Genomic DNA, 16,975 nt, shown 5'->3' on the forward strand with positions numbered 1-16,975 from the left:
TGGCCGTTCACGGCGATCTGTATTTGCCTGTCTCCGGGAGACACGGCAAATACAATACTTCCGCGATGCGCGCCCCCGGCGGCGCGCATTGCGGAAGTAAACACCAGGCCGTCCAGGGACGGCCAGGCGAAGGAAGCCGCCCGCTCTAAGGCCGTCATTCGGCTATAGGGCGGGCGGGAGGAGGTTAAAGTGGTTGTAAACCCTCCCCCACAACTTTGTCCCATGTAAATCAGCAAAAAAAACCCTAATGAACACTGCGTGTAGATAAATTCTTGCTTAGTATTGTTGTAATCCTTGTTCTGTAGAATGAAGTCACTGAGCATGCTCAGATCTCCCCTGATTTAAGGCACACTCTGTCTTATCTATCTGTTATCAGGACTTCCTACTGCACAACACTGAACTCTGCTAATCACTCAGAGCTTCCTCCTACACACCATGTGACCTCACATACAGTCTAAACTTGGCCAATGCTGCAGTCTTATCAGCTGAAGCTAAGTCTGACAAAGGGAAACATTAGACATTGGCACAAGTAAATACTATGAAATAAACAAGCTATGAACAGGGAAGCAGGGTTGCCATAGAAACGTTGGATTGAGAAGGAGGCTTGGTTAACAGCACAGGAAGTGCTCAATGTAAGGGCGGAAATACACTCCACTGTGGACTCAGAAAACAATACTTAAGATGGCGCTGCCTAACCCCTGGAAACAAGTTTTTTAAAGTTTTTTTTAAACAGTAAGTAATATGTGATTTGGGCTGGATTACAGTGGCTATAGTCTAATTATTACAATGGACTAAATGAAAAGAAGCATCAGAGTGGGAGAGTTTACTTCCTCTTTAATGTTTGCTGCAAAGCACCATGGCCACGGCATGTGTACAGCCCTAAACAGGTGCATGCCTTTCTTTAGGTGGGCGGTCTGGGACAGTGCAACTGCCTGCTTTTAATGCCCTCTGGCTGCCCGCATGAGGTGTTTGGGACAACTAGGACACTGATGGGTGCTTAACAAGGTTACCTTTTATTCACATTGTATGCACTGTAGTTACAGTTGCATCAACTGCTCAAGCATCTCTGCCAAAGTTATAGGCTGTCCCATCCCCTGACTATTTTCTTTTCACCTGGTAAATGTTGATGAAAATAACGAAGGCATGATAAAACTGTTAAAAGCTATAGTTCAGTAAAAAAAAAAAAAGTGTAACCCATTACCTGAAAGCAGCTGCTTCTGATCAAAATCCTGTGCCATGTCCCCCACCCAGCCGCTGAATAATGCCCCTTTGTGGCTGTCTTCTGGCACTTTGGGAGCCACTGCTGGTAACCTTCAATCGGTAAAATCTACTGCTCATCTGCCTCCGCCATTCGTAGATCTTGTCCTACCTCACTCGCATAATGCATCTAGTTCTGTGAATGGAGGAAGAGGAATTGAATGACAGAATCGCCTCTACCTGTCCAGAACTCAATGCATGAGCTTTATGAATGGTGCAGGAGATGGGCAAGTGGTGCCACTTTCCTGATTAGGAGCCACTTCCGTTACTCTTCACAGCACTGGAAGGCAGCCACTTAGGGCAGTATCCACCAGCTGCGAAGGGGACCTTTTGAGTAGAAGTGGCTGTCTTCAGTTAATGGGGTACAAACCATTACATATACCTAATAAGTATAGTACTGTATTCAAAAAATATTAAGTGTCTTCTTTAAAGTGGAGGTCCATCCTAAAGTGGACCTTCCGCTCATTGGAATCCTCCCCCCCTCTGGCGCCACGATTGGCACCTTTTCAGGGGGGAGGGGGGTGCAGGTACCTGTACAGTACAGGTATCTGCACCCACTTCCGGGATAGCTCTCTGCGGAAAGGGGCGTAGATTACGCTCCTTTCCGAAAGTCCCCCGCTGCCTGCTGGGAAACACAGATCCCAGAGGCAGCTGGTCCATCCTTATTGCGCAGCGCGACTCGCGCATGCGCAGTAGGGAACCGGGAAATGAAGCCGAAAGGCTCCACTTCTTCCTGATTCCCCTACCCAAGATGGCGGCGGCAGCACCCGAGAGACGATTGAGAGATCGGCTTCGGGTGCCGACATCGCGGGCGCGCTGGACGGGTAAGTGTCACTATTTTAAAAGTCAGCAGCTGCAGTATTTGTAGCTGCTGGCTTTAAAAAAAAAATTAAAAAAACGCGGACTCCCGCTTTAAGAAATGTATATCAAAAGGCAAGAGAAGGCCTGAAATAATTTCTTGGAAATTGCATCTCCAGACTTCTTATCATGCTTGTCAAATGACCAATATGCGGATGTGTAACTTTGTGATCACATGACTAAACACCTAGCCTTTTAGTCACATGACTAGCATTGACACCTGGGCAGCATTTTTTTAAATCCATCCCAGATGTGTAAAAGCACATCTGCTTTGAGATGAAATATGTGGGCTGCCATTGCTAATCTAGTGCTGAAATGTTAATTGCTTGGCTGCTTTATTTGCCAAGTTGGGGCCAGTGTGACGCATTTACTTTCCACAGAGCATTCTGTACCTATTCTCGTGTGCTCCCAATGCCGCCTTAGATCTCCAATCCTCCCCAGAAGCTCCTACAGTATGGGCTTTACAATCTTACACAGGGCAATGCATGTTCCCCCTAGTGCAGGGTGCTTACTGTGCTCGGAATAAGGTGATCTGGTTCCTCTTCATGACCTGAGCAAAGTGAAGGTTCACACTAGAATCAGCGTGAATTTGGAAATAGTCCAAGTATTCTGGGTCAGTAAATCAGAGAGCACTTAAATCACTGGAATAGTGGGGCAGCCAGGAAACTAGCATTTTTAATTGACTACTTCAAGACGAGGCACGTTAACACCCTTCCTGTACAGGCTAATTTTCAGATTTCAATTTTGAAACCATGTTTTTCTTAGATTATAACATTTAGCAAAAAAGGAGTTTTTCTTCTTCACTGATGAGCAGTGCCCTGATAAGCGGCGTAAATATGGACTTATTGTGCCCTGTCAGACTTGCTGGTTATTGGCTCTCCTTTCTTCACAGAGACCACATGTGAGGAAAAGTATGCCAACATAAAAAAAAAAAAAAAAAAGTTTTACATGTGACCAGCTGTGATTGGACACAGCTGATCACATACTAAAGGGCTGCTGTGATTGGACCTTTACAGTGACTTGTGATCAACTGTGTCTAAAGGACAGAGCTTGTCCAATGAGTGTGCATGTGGAAGGATGTCCTCTTCGAACTGGAGAGCCGCTCTGTAGCCATTTTTTGGCTATAGCACAGTTAGGAACAACAACTTGCACCAATGTAACTATTCTATGTATACCGTACCTGGTCGAAGCCCCTGGAAGCTGGAAATCACTAGTAAACACAGCTACTATAGTGATCTCCACTATGAATGCAGTGTGTTCTCTGATTACATAAGGTCGAGCGCATGACATCAACCATGCCACCTCTCCACCTAGTCCGACTGCAATAATTCAGAAAATGCAAGGGATTCTAGGAAAGGCACCCTGACCAACTGTTTAACCACCTCAATATCACGCCATAGCTGAAAAATAGCTACAGTGCTGCTCTCTTGGTCTGGGAGGGTGTCCAGGGATGTCCTCCCAGAACACACCTCCCACGTGCTTTGGGCATGCTCTGTAACCACTGTATCCTTTGGTCACAGATTGAGGAAAAGGTCAAATCAAACTGGCATTTTACCATGTGATCAGCTGTGACCAGCAGCTGATCACATGTAAATAAACGTAGCTATTATCGGTATTCCTTTCCTCATGCACTGTCAGTTTGAGGAAACTAGAGCTGATAACCGGCAACTCTGACAGGGCATTGTTCATCGGCCCACATCCGTGAAGAAACAATACTTATTTGCAAAATTTTCTAACAAAAAAACTTTTTTTTATTTTTATTTTTTTACATTTTTCAGCCTTTATTTAGCAAAAAGTAAAAAATACAGTGGTGCTTAGAAATCATGTAATTTGGGTACATGTTGCATGACCGCGCAATTGTCATTTAAAGTGTGACAGCTCTGAAAGCTGAAAATTGGTCTGAGCAGGAAGGGAGTGAAAGTTCTTGGTATTGAAGTAGTTAAAAGGCAGTAGTTGGAAACAAGTGGTGATCCCTGGAGTAATTGTGTCTACTTCAGTGATTTCCCACTTCCAGCGGCATTAGCCAGGTATGGTATAGCAAACAGAAGCAAACGCACATTTTGGTATGTGAAAAAAAACAAATGGCAAATGCTACAAAACACACAGTAAAAAACGCAAACCACAAAACGCCCATGTCCCATAAGCCACATCGCACAGCCCATTTAAATCAACGGACTGTCCTATGCGTGTCAGGAAAAACTAGCCACAAATGTTCACTCCCACTATACTAGATGTGAATGGAGCCTGAAAGTTAAATTGGTGCGATAACAAAAGAACAATGAGGCTCCATTCACATCTGTGTGTTTCCTTGCATTTCAGAAATGTGCTGCACCAAAAATCGCAGTAAAAAAAAATAAATAAATAAAACACCAAGCTCTTAAAAAAAAAAAAAAAAAAAAAAAGTTCTGAAGTTTCTTTGGGGGCGATTTTCCTGTCTGTAGGGCAGTCCATTCAGGTGCATGGGCTGCCCTGTATGATGAGTGAAAATTCTCAAACGCCTTCCCACTTCGCAAAAAAAAAAAAGTTCTGAAGTTTCTTTCGGGGCGATTTCCTGTCTGTAGGGCAGTCCATTCAGGTGCATGGGCTGCCCTGTATGATGAGTGAAAATTCTCAAACGCCTTCCCACTTCGCAAAAAAAAAAAAAAAAAAACATGTGGGAATGTGAGTTCCCGCTATGCAAAGATGTGAATGGAGATTGACAGCTGAGCGTTTGTCCACTCCCTTCTATGTACTTGTATAAAGATGGCCATACACTATGTAATCTGATTGTATATTGTGTAATTAGTTAGAAGGGTGATTGCATTTCATTAAAAAAAAAGTGCAGCTGGGAGTGGGAGGGTAGATGATGCAGGGTGTGTGCTAATGAGATCAAGTGGTCAACTCCTTCCTGCATCATGACCTACAGTCTGTAAGGACGTAAGACAGAAGCAATGGATACATTTTGAATCATGGATGGAGAACAGTAAAGTACATGTCTGTACATTTTATGGAAAACTTTGATATTTTTGTAAAAAAAAAAAAAAAAAAAAAAGTACATGAATGCTCTATTCGTGCATAGGGGAGCTGGAATTTAGAGAATAAATAAATAAATAAGGCTTACCTGTAGCTACCTTAGGAAAAAGATAGAGACACTCCCCATGGGATTTTTTTAGCAGCAAATGAGAGACATTGATAAAAAGTTTCAAAATATTTTATTATTAAACACTAGATGATGGGTATATCACAGTGAATTAGATTAAAAAAAAATTTGACCTCTGGTGTAACTTTTAAAAGGACTTTTAATTTTTTTATTTCAAAAAAGTGCGCTTGTAAGACTGCTGCACAAATACTGTGTGAAAAAAAAGTATTGCAATGACCGCCATTTTATTCTCTAGGGTGTTAGAAAAAATAAATAAAAAATAAAACATATAATGTTTGGGGGTTCTAAATAATTTTCTATCAAAAAATAAAAACTGTTTTAAACATGTAAACACCGAATCTGAAAAAGAGGCTCTGCCCTTAAGTGGATATATGGTGTATGTATATACTTATCTAAGCCTTCATGTGATCCACAGCTGTGCTCATCTATAGCAATTCCCTTCTTTCTCCCTGCTCTCACCCACAGCCTTTGCTGAGGCAACAGGAACCACTGGCTCATTTTTTACAGTCAAATCCCATGATGAAGGAGAGGTGCCAAAATACGCTGTGTTTCTATGCATTAACCACTTGACAACTGGGCACTTAAACCCCCCTTGTGACCAGACCAATTTTCAGCTTTCAGTGCTCTACCACTTTGAATGACAATTAGTCATGCAATACTGTACTCAAATTATTTTTTTGTCCTTTTTTTCATACAAATAGAGCTTTCTTTTGGTAGTATTTGATTATTTGTTTTTTTATTTTTTGCGCTATAAATGAAAAAAGACCGAAAATTTTGAAAAAGAATGCTTTTTTCTTAGTTTCTGTGATAAAATTTAGCAAATTAATTTTTCCTCATAAATTTTGACCTCAATTTATACTGCTACATATCTTTGGTAAAAATAACCCAAATGAATGGATATTATTTGGTCTTTGTGAAAGTTAGAGAGTCTACAAGCTGTGGTGCAAATCATAAAAAATTGATCACAGCTGAAGTACTGGTGGCCTTTCTCATTTCTTGCGACCCGAACAAGCCAGGAAAGTACAAATACTCCCCAAATTACCCATTTTTTTTTGAAAGTAGACACCCCAAGGTATTTAGTAAGATGCATGATGAGGGGTAGGGATGAGCTCTGTGCTGCACCACCCATCACACAGGAAGAGGAGGCTTGTGTCAGCATGGAGGTGGAGCCTGGCACTCAGCAGCAGCAGTCTTTTAGGGATGATTTACAGTCCCAAGAAACCTGGGGTCTTGTACGTGGCTGGGAGGAGATGGCTGCGGATCGTGTTGTCCTTAGTGACCCAGAGGACTCCGGACCAAATGCCTCAGCTAACCTATGCTGCATGGCCTCCCTGATCCTGCAAAGCCTGCAGAAGGATCCTTGTATTCGTTGGATCAAAGAGAGGGACCATTACTGGCTGGCCACTCTCCTTGATCCGCTGTCGCAGAGGGAGCAGAGGATGTGACATCTGCGGGAGGTCTCGCAGAAAGGTCTGTGCAACGCATTCCCAGAGACTGGGAGGTTACAAACTCCTGGTCCTGGACAACGTGTTGCTGAGGCTTCGGTCAGTCACAGAAGGAGCAGTGGAGAAGGTGGCTGTCTGACGGATGCGTTCAGACAATTTTTTAGTTTAGTTAGGAATACCTAGCGGCAAGGTCAGACTTGGACACCTTTCCCACCGAAAATCCTTTGGCTTACTGGGTCTTGAGGATGGATCACTGGCCAGAGCTTGCACAGTATGCAATTGAGCTACTGGCCTGTCCTGCATCCAGCGTTCTTTCGTAACGCATGTTGAATGCTACTGGAGGCTTTATAACCGATCACAGGGTGCGCCTGTCCACCGTCTGATTTACATGCAGGAATACCTAGGGGCAAGGTCAGACTTGGACACCTTTCCCACCGAAAATCCTCTGGCTTACTGGGTCTTGAGGATGGATCACTGGCCAGAGCTTGCACAGTATGCAATTGAGCTACTGGCCTGTCCTGCATCCAGCATTCTTTCGGAACACACCTTCAGTGCTGCTGGTGGCTTTGTTGCCGATCACAGGGTGCGCCTGTCCACCGAATCAGTTGATCGACTGACCTTCATAAAGATGAATCAGTCTTGGATCACCACCAGCTACCAAGCACCTGAAGCTGATGTAACCGAATATATATATATCTTTTTTTTAAATGTCGCATACCTTCAAGATTGCCTATGCTGATGCTGAGTGACTGTCCTGTTAGGTTGACTGACTATCCTCTTCCTCCTCAATGATCCTGCTGATAGCTTGGAAGAACATTTTTGGTGTGGCTAAGGCCAAATTTTTCAGCCCCGGTTTAACGGGGGCATGTAATTACAATTTTTGATGCAATGCTTTGCAGCAGGGCTCATTCCTGCACTCCAACTAGAGTATCTGGGAGAGGTTACAGTGTCGTAGCACCAGCAAGCAGTGCCTAAGGCCCAATTTTTCAGCCCCTGTTTAACAGGGGTATGCAATTACAATTCTTTATATATTATATCACAGCAGGGCCCGTTCCTGTGCCCACTGAGAGTAACAGAGGCACCAGCACCACAACCACCAAAAGCCCAATTATTCTACCACTTTTCAACAATGGCATGTAATTACAATTCTTGATATAATCGTTCACAGCAGGGCACTCCAACGCCCACCAAAAGTCACTTTGAGGGCTTACAGTGTTGTGGCAACACCAACACCTTAGGCCCACATTTCTGCAGAGCATATAGTGCAGGCCCCTACTTTCAAACATCCGACTTGTAAACAGAAGGAGACAACAGGAAGTGAGATGAAAAAAGGCAGACGGCCCAAAAAAATTATACAGGGGTGATAACCCTTCCCTATGTTTTCCAAAAAGCTTAAAAATAGATTTTTTGACTGGAGCTACACTTTAAAAATGTACCAGTTCAAAATTACAAACAGATTCTACTTAACACAACAAACCTACACAGTCCCTGTCTTGTTTGCACCGCCTGTATACTGCTGTTCAGAGTATATAGGGCCTGGGGGCCCCACACCTTTCCTTTTTTTAATTTGGGTACGGGGTTCCCCTAATAGCCGTGCAAGACCCAAAGGGGCTGGTAATGGGCAGGGGGGCTACCCATGCCATTTTTTTCCTCAATGATTTTCATCCGTATTGCCGGTACCAGACATTACATTAAAACCACAAGCAGTTTTAAATGGCTTTTTTTCCGTTAAATGTCATTTTGTCCTGTGTATTGGAATAACTGTCACTAAGGGGGCGTGGCCGTACGGTGATGGCGGTGGGAGTGTGTGAGGAGTGAGCTGTGAGAGAGATGTGTGCTCTCACCCCGTGTATGGATTGACGGCGCCGGTCTGTTACACTAACGCTGCAGCTCCAGTCGGCCCCCGCTCATACCTCAGGAGATGCTGGAATAAAGAGCTGGAGAGAGCGGCCGAAAGAAAGCGGCAATCAAACGTATGGCTGAGCTAAATTTCAGCACAGCCCTGCATAACCCCCTCGGTTACCTGAGTATGGTGCGCTCTCTGTGCTAGTCCTGGAGGGCTGGACGGACGGTGGAACAAAGCCTGGGCGGCTCGAGTGCTCTGCTATGGGATTCGATGGCTGAGTGAAGAGACAGGGAGCCCCTCGCTGCTACAAACCCCGCGAGATTACGAGCAACGAGGTGATAGTAAGCTATGAATTTGTATACAACACAATGTACTCACTGTGACCAAGCCTTGAATGCATGGGATAATTGAGAGATAAGCCTCACAGTCAGCAGGAAAGACGTTTGCTTGCTTATATACATGTTATCTCTCTCATATTGCTAAACCAGCATACTGCTAACCAGCATACTGCATTACAGTGTTATAACGCCGCATGAACTGTTACTTATTACATTTTATTGAGCCTTGTGGTGATAGTAATAACCAAGCTGAGAGGAGGCAAGAAGAGCGGCTGTTGTATAAAAGCACTTGGACATATGTGATATATCTGGATATATATTTTTATACCTATATAGCTACCCCGTCAATGGCCTGCATTATCATTGGTGATACCCCTGCTATCTTCGGTTAAATATTCTAACCAAGACGTAAGGACTTTTTTTTTTTTGTGAGCACGAGAGCTGTTGGTATTTTTTTTTTTTCTCTTTCTCCTTTAAAGAAGGGGTTGTGGTAGGGCAGCGATATGTCGGCAAGGAGGAGAGGGGAGGAACATGTCGGCCAGGACAATGTGGGGACCCAGTCATTGAGATCTGCTAAAGACAAAGATAAAGATAAAGATAGGGAGAGGGCTCCCCAACCGGGTGCAGTACCGGGAGTATCTTCAGCCGCGGCAAAACTGGAAAAATATGCCCACACCCCAGACCATACACCAACTAAGGGTGGGGGCCTAATAAAAATTCCATCAGACAGAAAGAGTCAAGGGTCAACCGCAATAGGAGTAAAGAGTGCAACTAATAAGAACATTGGGATAGTTGGAAGACCTGAAACAATCCCCCCGTCGGCCCCCTCATTAGAAGGAGAAGCTGAGCCATCATTAAAGGAGGTGCTGGGGGCTGTTAATACCTGTAAAGCATCGCTGGTTGAGTTATGTGACCAAACAAAGGGTATCAAAGAGGAAATAGTTATGATGCGTCACGATCTCCAGAAGACAGCGGACAGAATAACATCAGCTGAGGGCAGAATAAGTCAAATCGAAGATGAGATGTATCCCTTAAACCAGGAGGTCCAGGTTCTCAAAGTACAGATGGGTAAATTTGAAGGGAAACTGGATGAAATGGAAAATAGACTTCGAAGGGACAATGTGAGGGTGGTTGGTCTCCCGGAAAAGTGTGAAGGCCCGGATCCAATCGGATTTTTGGAGAAATGGTTTATTGAGGTGTTTGGAAGAGATTCTTTTTCGCAGCAATTTGCAATAGAGAGAGCACATAGAATTCCATTTAGAGTTTCGCCACAGGGAGGACATCCTAGATCTATGCTACTAAAGTTTTTGAATTATAAAGACAAAGCAGTCTTACTTCGTAAGGCTAGAGAAATGGGTAGTATCCAATATAAGGGAATTAAAATATCGTTTTATCCTGATTTTTCTCCTGAATTGCAAAAACGTAGAGCAGAGTATATAGAGGTGAAGCGCAGGCTTCAGAAAATGGATATTACATATGCTCTGCTGTATCCAGCACGACTTCGTGTAATAGCAGCGGGAGAAACCTTATTTTTTGACTCACCGGCTGGTGTAATAACTTGGATAGAGGAAAGGGGGGACCAGATAGGGAGGAGGTGAGGGAGAATTTTTTTTTTTTTTTTGTTTCGTTCTCTCCCTCACCCTCTCGTCTTCTCTCCCCTTTTTCTCTCCCTTCCCTTTTGTTTTCGTTTGGGGTTTTTCTTTTTTTTTTCCTTTCTTTTCTCTTTTTTCTGTTTTTTGTTTTTTCTCCTTTTTTTCCCCCCCTTTTTTTTTTTTTTTTTGGGGGGGGGGGGGGAGGGGGGGCAGCACATATGTATATGGGGCTGAGGGTTATGTGGTAAATTGAATAACTGTCGTCATTTAAATAATACATACAATATATGTGTAAGGGGTGAGGTGTGTTATAATGTTGATGTATAAGTTGTGTAATGGGGAAAAAGGGGGGAGGGACGGGAGGGTGGTAAGTGGGGAGGGGGGGGTGGGGAGTGGGGGGAGGTATGATTGCACAGGACGGTATGTAACGGTCACGGGAAAAGCCCCTAGGGGTAACCTAGAATGGTATAAGGGGGGGTGGGGTAAGGGGTTGAGTATAGAAAAAGGATATAAGATTAAGGAAAATAGGGTTGAGTACACAAGAGTAATTTATAAATTAAAATTAATACAAAAACACGGATTGAAATCACTAGTAGAGGGGAAATCTATTGGTCTTAGGCTATGGAACAAGTTTAGCACAAAATATCATAGTGTTATGCAAAAAGATGTATATGTTTATGGGGTGGTTTTTTTTTTTTTTTTTTTTGTTTTTTGTTTTTGGTCCTCTCTCTCTCTCTCTCTCTCTCCTTCCCATGCTTCTCGGTATGCTGGGCTTCTCCCTCCTTTGGTAAAAAATGTTTTGTTTTTTGTCTTTTTTGCTTGGTAGTTCTTGGTATATATGAGTATATTACTCTCCGTCTTTCTTTTTTTTTTTTTTTTTTTCAAAACAATGCAGACTAGAGTTTTGAAAATTGGATCATGGAATGTCCGGGGGATGGGTACACCTGTAAAACGAGCAGCAGTGTTTGATATTCTTGAAAGTTGTGATGTCCAGCTGATCTGCCTACAGGAGACGCACTTAACTGAAGAAACTAAGTTACAACTCCGAAGTAAGAAGTTTCCATTTCAATTCCACTCAGTCCACACCTCTTATTCAAGGGGGGTGGCTGTATTGATAAGGAAAGAAGTTGCGTTTCTGTGTCGGCAGATCAGCATAGACAAAGAGGGGAGATATGTTTTTTTGCATTGCGTAATAGAGAACCGGGAGTATATCCTGGCAAACATATATATCCCCCCTCCATTTGGGTTGGAGGTCCTTTACTGCTTATTGGAGTTCATAGTGGATAAGTCCGGGACCCCGGTTATAGCGGTGGGGGACTTCAACGAGGTTGTTAGTAAAAACCAGGACAGGTTTCCACCAGGAAGATACACCCAGAAGGCAGATGAGACCTGGCTGTTTCGGTTCCTGCAGGAGGGAGGGTTGTTTGATATGTGGAGGGTTCGTAATCCAACCTTGTTACAATATTCATGTTTTTCAAGTTCTTTTTCCTCACTCTCCAGGATAGACTTGGTTCTGGGGAATGAGGAAGCAAATAAAGCAGTGAGGGATATAGTATATCATCCTAGGGGGGTATCTGATCACTCTTTGTTGACAGTATCAATAAATATAGAAGGAAAAAGAACCCCTAGGGTATGGAAGCTGAATCCAGTATGGTTGGAAGTAATTGGTGATCCAGAAGAGATATTAACCCGGCTAGAAGAATTTTTGGAGTTTAATAAAGATACTGCAGCAAGAGGGGTGATATGGGACGCATTAAAAGCTTATCTTCGGGGAATCCTTATCCAACAAGTTGCGAAAATTAAGGGGAAGTCAAAGAAATGGGAGAATAGAGTAAGAGAGGAGGTAATGGAAGCCGAAAGAGCATATGTGGAAAGTCCTACCCCAGAGAAACAAAATATATGGTTAGAAAAACAACAGGAATATAAAATGGTGATTATGAGGAAAATGGAGAATAAAAGGTTATTTCAGAGCCAGATTGCTTATGGGGAGGGGGAAAGAGTTGGGAGAATGTTGGCGCATTTGGTAAACACCAATTCCTTGTCCTCCTCTGTCCCTGCGATCAGGACAGAAGAAGGAGAAATTATATCACAGGGCGTAGAGATTATAGATACTTTCAGAACATACTATGAGAAGTTGTACAGGTCTCGGGGGGGCTGCGAAGGACAGGGAAATGGATGTATTCTTTGATAGTATTACAACTCCGTTCCTCACTGAGGAGGAGAGGGGGGTAATGGAAGCCCAATTAACATTAGAGGAAATTCAATCAGCGGTGGCAGAAATGGCTAACCAGAAATCCCCAGGTCCAGACGGTTTACCAGTAGAAATATACAAACATTATGGGAAAGTAATGCTGCCAGAGCTTCTTAAAGTTTTTAACTGGGCAAAAGAAGAAGGGAAGCTTCCAAAATCAATGACCGAAGCAACGATAGTTGTTTTGCATAAGGAGGGGAAAGATCCATTGGATACGAAATCTTATCGACCTATATCCCTCCTTTGTTCTGATGCTAAAATATTAGCTAAAGTGTTGGCACTCAGACTGAATAAAATTATCTCGAGACTCGTGCATCCCGATCAAACGGGATTTATCCCCGGTAGGTCCACTGGCATGAATGTTAGGAGGCTTTACCTAAATCTACAGTTACCAACGGAAAATGAGGGTAAAAGAGCAATTATGGCGCTAGATGTGGGTAAAGCCTTCGATAGCCTAGAATGGGGATATATATGGCGAACACTGGGCACATTTGGGTTTGGCCCCAAGTTTATTGCTTGGGTACAGACCCTATATAGTGGTCCTAGTGCGCGAATAAGGATTAATGATGAGTACTCAGATAGGTTTTCTTTGGAGAGGGGAACAAGACAGGGGTGCCCGTTGTCACCCCTGATTTTTGCTCTTGCTATGGAGCCATTAGCTATCGCAATACGATCAAATATAAATATGGCAGGCTTCCAGAGAAAGAGGAGGGAGGAGAAAATAGCTCTGTACGCAGACGATATCCTCCTCTTCTTGGGAGACACGGAACAGACCCTTAGACAGGGGATGACTATACTTGCCGATTTTGGTAATCTTACTGGACTGGTTATAAATTGGGAAAAGTCTGCCCTAATGCCAGTAGATTCAATAGTGAATCGAAACATGCTGGCAGCCCCGCAGATAGAAGTGGTCGATCAAATAAAATACTTAGGGATACTTATTAAAAGAGACCCTGGAAAATATATTGGTGATAATATACTCCCACTAATAACTAAATTTAGAACTAAGATTGAAATATGGAAGAAGCTCCCACTATCAGTTGCGGGAAGATGTAATTTGATCAAAATGGTGTGGCTGCCCCAGATGCTGTATCTACTGCATAACTCCCCGGTATGGGTTGATAAAAAGTGGTTCAAAAAAATAGAAGAATTATTTAGAGAACTCATATGGAAAGGTCGAGTGTCAAGGATTAGCCTCCAGACCTTACAGTTACCAACTAGGAAAGGAGGAATGGCAGTACCTCATCCACAGAGCTATTTTTTAGCAGCTCAATTACAGCATCTGGGGATAAGTAAAGGTAGGATCGGAGGAACAAATAAGGCATTGATCATAGCAGAGTCCCCTCACAATACAATTATGGAAGCCCTGGAGGCAAACTCATTTCAATATAGGATACCGACGATAAAAATGGTTTTAAAAGTCTGGAAGGCAGTTAAAACAATAAAAGGCCTGGGAGGCCTGACTAAACATACCCCATTATGGAACAATTTAAATTTGCCAGAAATGGAACTGATTGGTAGATATAGACCATGGGAGATAAAGGGGATTGATAAACTGGCCCAATTATATGAAGGAAGGATATTGAAAACATTTAATGCATTGATGTCACGTACCTGGTTGGAGGCCGAAATGCCGAGAGGGCTCCCCTTGCGGCTGAGTGCAGTACACCCCTGAAGTTGGGTACAGAGGGTGTAGTGCCCAGAGAAGCACAGGTTGCCAGATGGATTCCGGAGATAAGAGCTGGTGGGCACCTGAAGGACACCAGGTAATGCAGGAAGCACAGCAGAGTTAAAGTCTATAAGAATCCTTGGTAATACTTGGCAAGGTGTGCATAAGGCGCAGTAGTGGAAGCCAGGCCAGGGGTCAAACACAGTAGATCCAGCAGGAGGATGAGGCAGGTTGCAGAAACGGGACAAACCAAAGGTCTGGTATCAGGAAGCAGGCAGGAACAGGTAACTGTAGCGAAGTCCGTAATACTAGCCGGGATCAGGTATAGGAGAAGACAGCAAGTCGGTAAAGCAAGCCAGGGGGTCAAAACCAGAAGAGCAGATCAGACAGGTCAGGAACAAGCCGGGTCACAACAGGAATCCAAATAGTGCTTTCACAGAGGTTCAGGAACACAGGAAGACTGACAAACCAGCAACTGCAGACACCAGCAGACTTCCTTATATAGGACCATGTGACCTGCTGGTAGAGATACTGGGTCCTAAAGTCCTTCTCCTGCCAGAGATTCTGGGTCCTAGAGCCCTTCTTCTGCTGTTGGCTCCCTGACAACTGACACTATAGCCAGTTCTCCTACGGACATTTCCCTGACAGTGCCCCCCCCCAAGGGGCAGCCTCCGGATGCCCCAACGGGCCAATGCTTCGGGATGTCTTCTGTGAAAGTCTCGCACAAGTCTAGGAGCATGCACATTGTTTTCAGGCTCCCAGGAATTGTCTTCGGGAGGGTACCCCTTCCATTTGATTAGGTACTGAACCTGCCTACCCCTCCTCCGGCAATCCATAATGGCTTCGACCTCAAATTCTGTTTCCCCTTCTACCAAGACTGGAGGTGGCTCTTCTCTTCCAGGGAAGGGACTGGGTACAGCTGGTTTAAGCAGGGATATGTGGAACACTGGATGGATCTTGTAAGTATTGGGTAGTGCCAGCTCAAAAGCCACCGGATTTATCTCTCTTTTGATTTCAAAGGGACCGATGAATTTGGGTCCGAGCTTCCGGGAGGGACATGAGAGCTTGAGGTTTACTGAAGAAAGCCATACCTTGTCCCCAATCTTAAAGACAGGATTCCTTCTTCTTCTCTTATCATGGAACTTTTTATAGTCCTCTTGGGCTTTTCGCATGGCCTCCTGTAGCAACCTATAGTTGGATTGAATGAACCTTAATCGATCCTGGACAGCGGGAGCAGAAGTTTCAGGTATAGTATTTGGAAGGAAGGAGGGATGGAATCCATAGTTTGCCCAGAAAGGGGACTGATTGATTGCTGCATGCAAAGAATTATTGTATGCAAACTCAGCACAGGGAAGAAGGGAGATCCAGTCATCCTGCGAGCAAGTACAGAAACACCGAAGGTACTGTTCTAAGGTCTGGTTAGTCCTCTCTGTTTGACCATTGCTCTGAGGGTGGTAAGCTGAGGAAAGACACACTTCTATTGATAGAGATTTGCAGAGATCTCTCCAGAACCTGGAGGTGAACTGTACCCCTCTATCGGAGACAATACTATCTGGTAATCCATGTAATCTGACAATCTCTTTAATGAACATGTTTGCTGTGTCTGAGGCGGAGGGTGTGCCAATCATCGGAAGGAAGTGTGCCATTTTGGAAAGGCGGTCTACTTCCAATACGTAAGGCAGGGTCGGATCTGGGTGCCGTAGGATTGGGGCGGAAGTGAACAGGTTCTTTAATTTGTCAAAGGCTGTCTGGGCTGCTGGAGACCACTGGAACCGGACCTTCTGGTGGGTCAGCTGAGTGATGGGTGCTATGGTGGTGGAGAAATCCTTCACAAACCTCCTGTAGAAGTTGGAGAACCCCACAAAGCGCTGAACACCTTTCTTGTCTGAAGGAGCTGGCCAGTCTAGTATTGCTTTCACCTTCTTTGGGTCCATTGAAATTCCTTCTGTGGAGATAATGAGACCCAGGAATTGAATAGATGTTTTTTCAAAATCACATTTGTCTGCCTTAACATATAGTCCATGTTTTCTCAAGGTTGAGAGCACCTTTTTTACGTGGATTCGATGAAGCTCCAAAGAGGCAGAAAAAATGAGGATATCATCGAGGTATACGATTACAAAGTAATCCAGGAATTCCCGAAAAATGTCGTTCACTAGATGCTGGAACGTGGCTGGGGCGTTGCATAACCCGAACGGCATCACAAGGTATTCAAAGTGGCCGAACCGTGTCCGAAATGCTGTTTTCCACTCATCACCCTGGCGTATGCGGACAAGGTTATAAGCGCCCCTCAAATCCAATTTAGTGAAAATCCGGGCGGTTCGGAACCTTTGGAAGAGTTCAGGAATGAGAGGGAGTGGGTATCTGTTCTTTACAGTGATCTTATTGATTTCTCTGTAATCTACACATGGCCGCAATGTACCATCCTTCTTCTCCACGAAGAATATACCTGCCCCAGCAGGAGAAGAAGAGGGTCGGATAAACCCCTTTTCAAGGTTCTCGTGAATATATACTCGAAGGGTCTCCAGCTCATTTTCAGATAGGGGGAAGATTCGTCCAAACGGGATCTCGGCCCCTGGGAGT

This window comes from Lithobates pipiens, unplaced genomic scaffold (assembly GCF_037356315.1).
Source record: "Lithobates pipiens isolate NorthernLeopardFrog02 unplaced genomic scaffold, aLitPip1_a1.2 Scaffold_13, whole genome shotgun sequence".
Classification (NCBI taxonomy): Eukaryota; Metazoa; Chordata; class Amphibia; order Anura; family Ranidae; genus Lithobates; species Lithobates pipiens.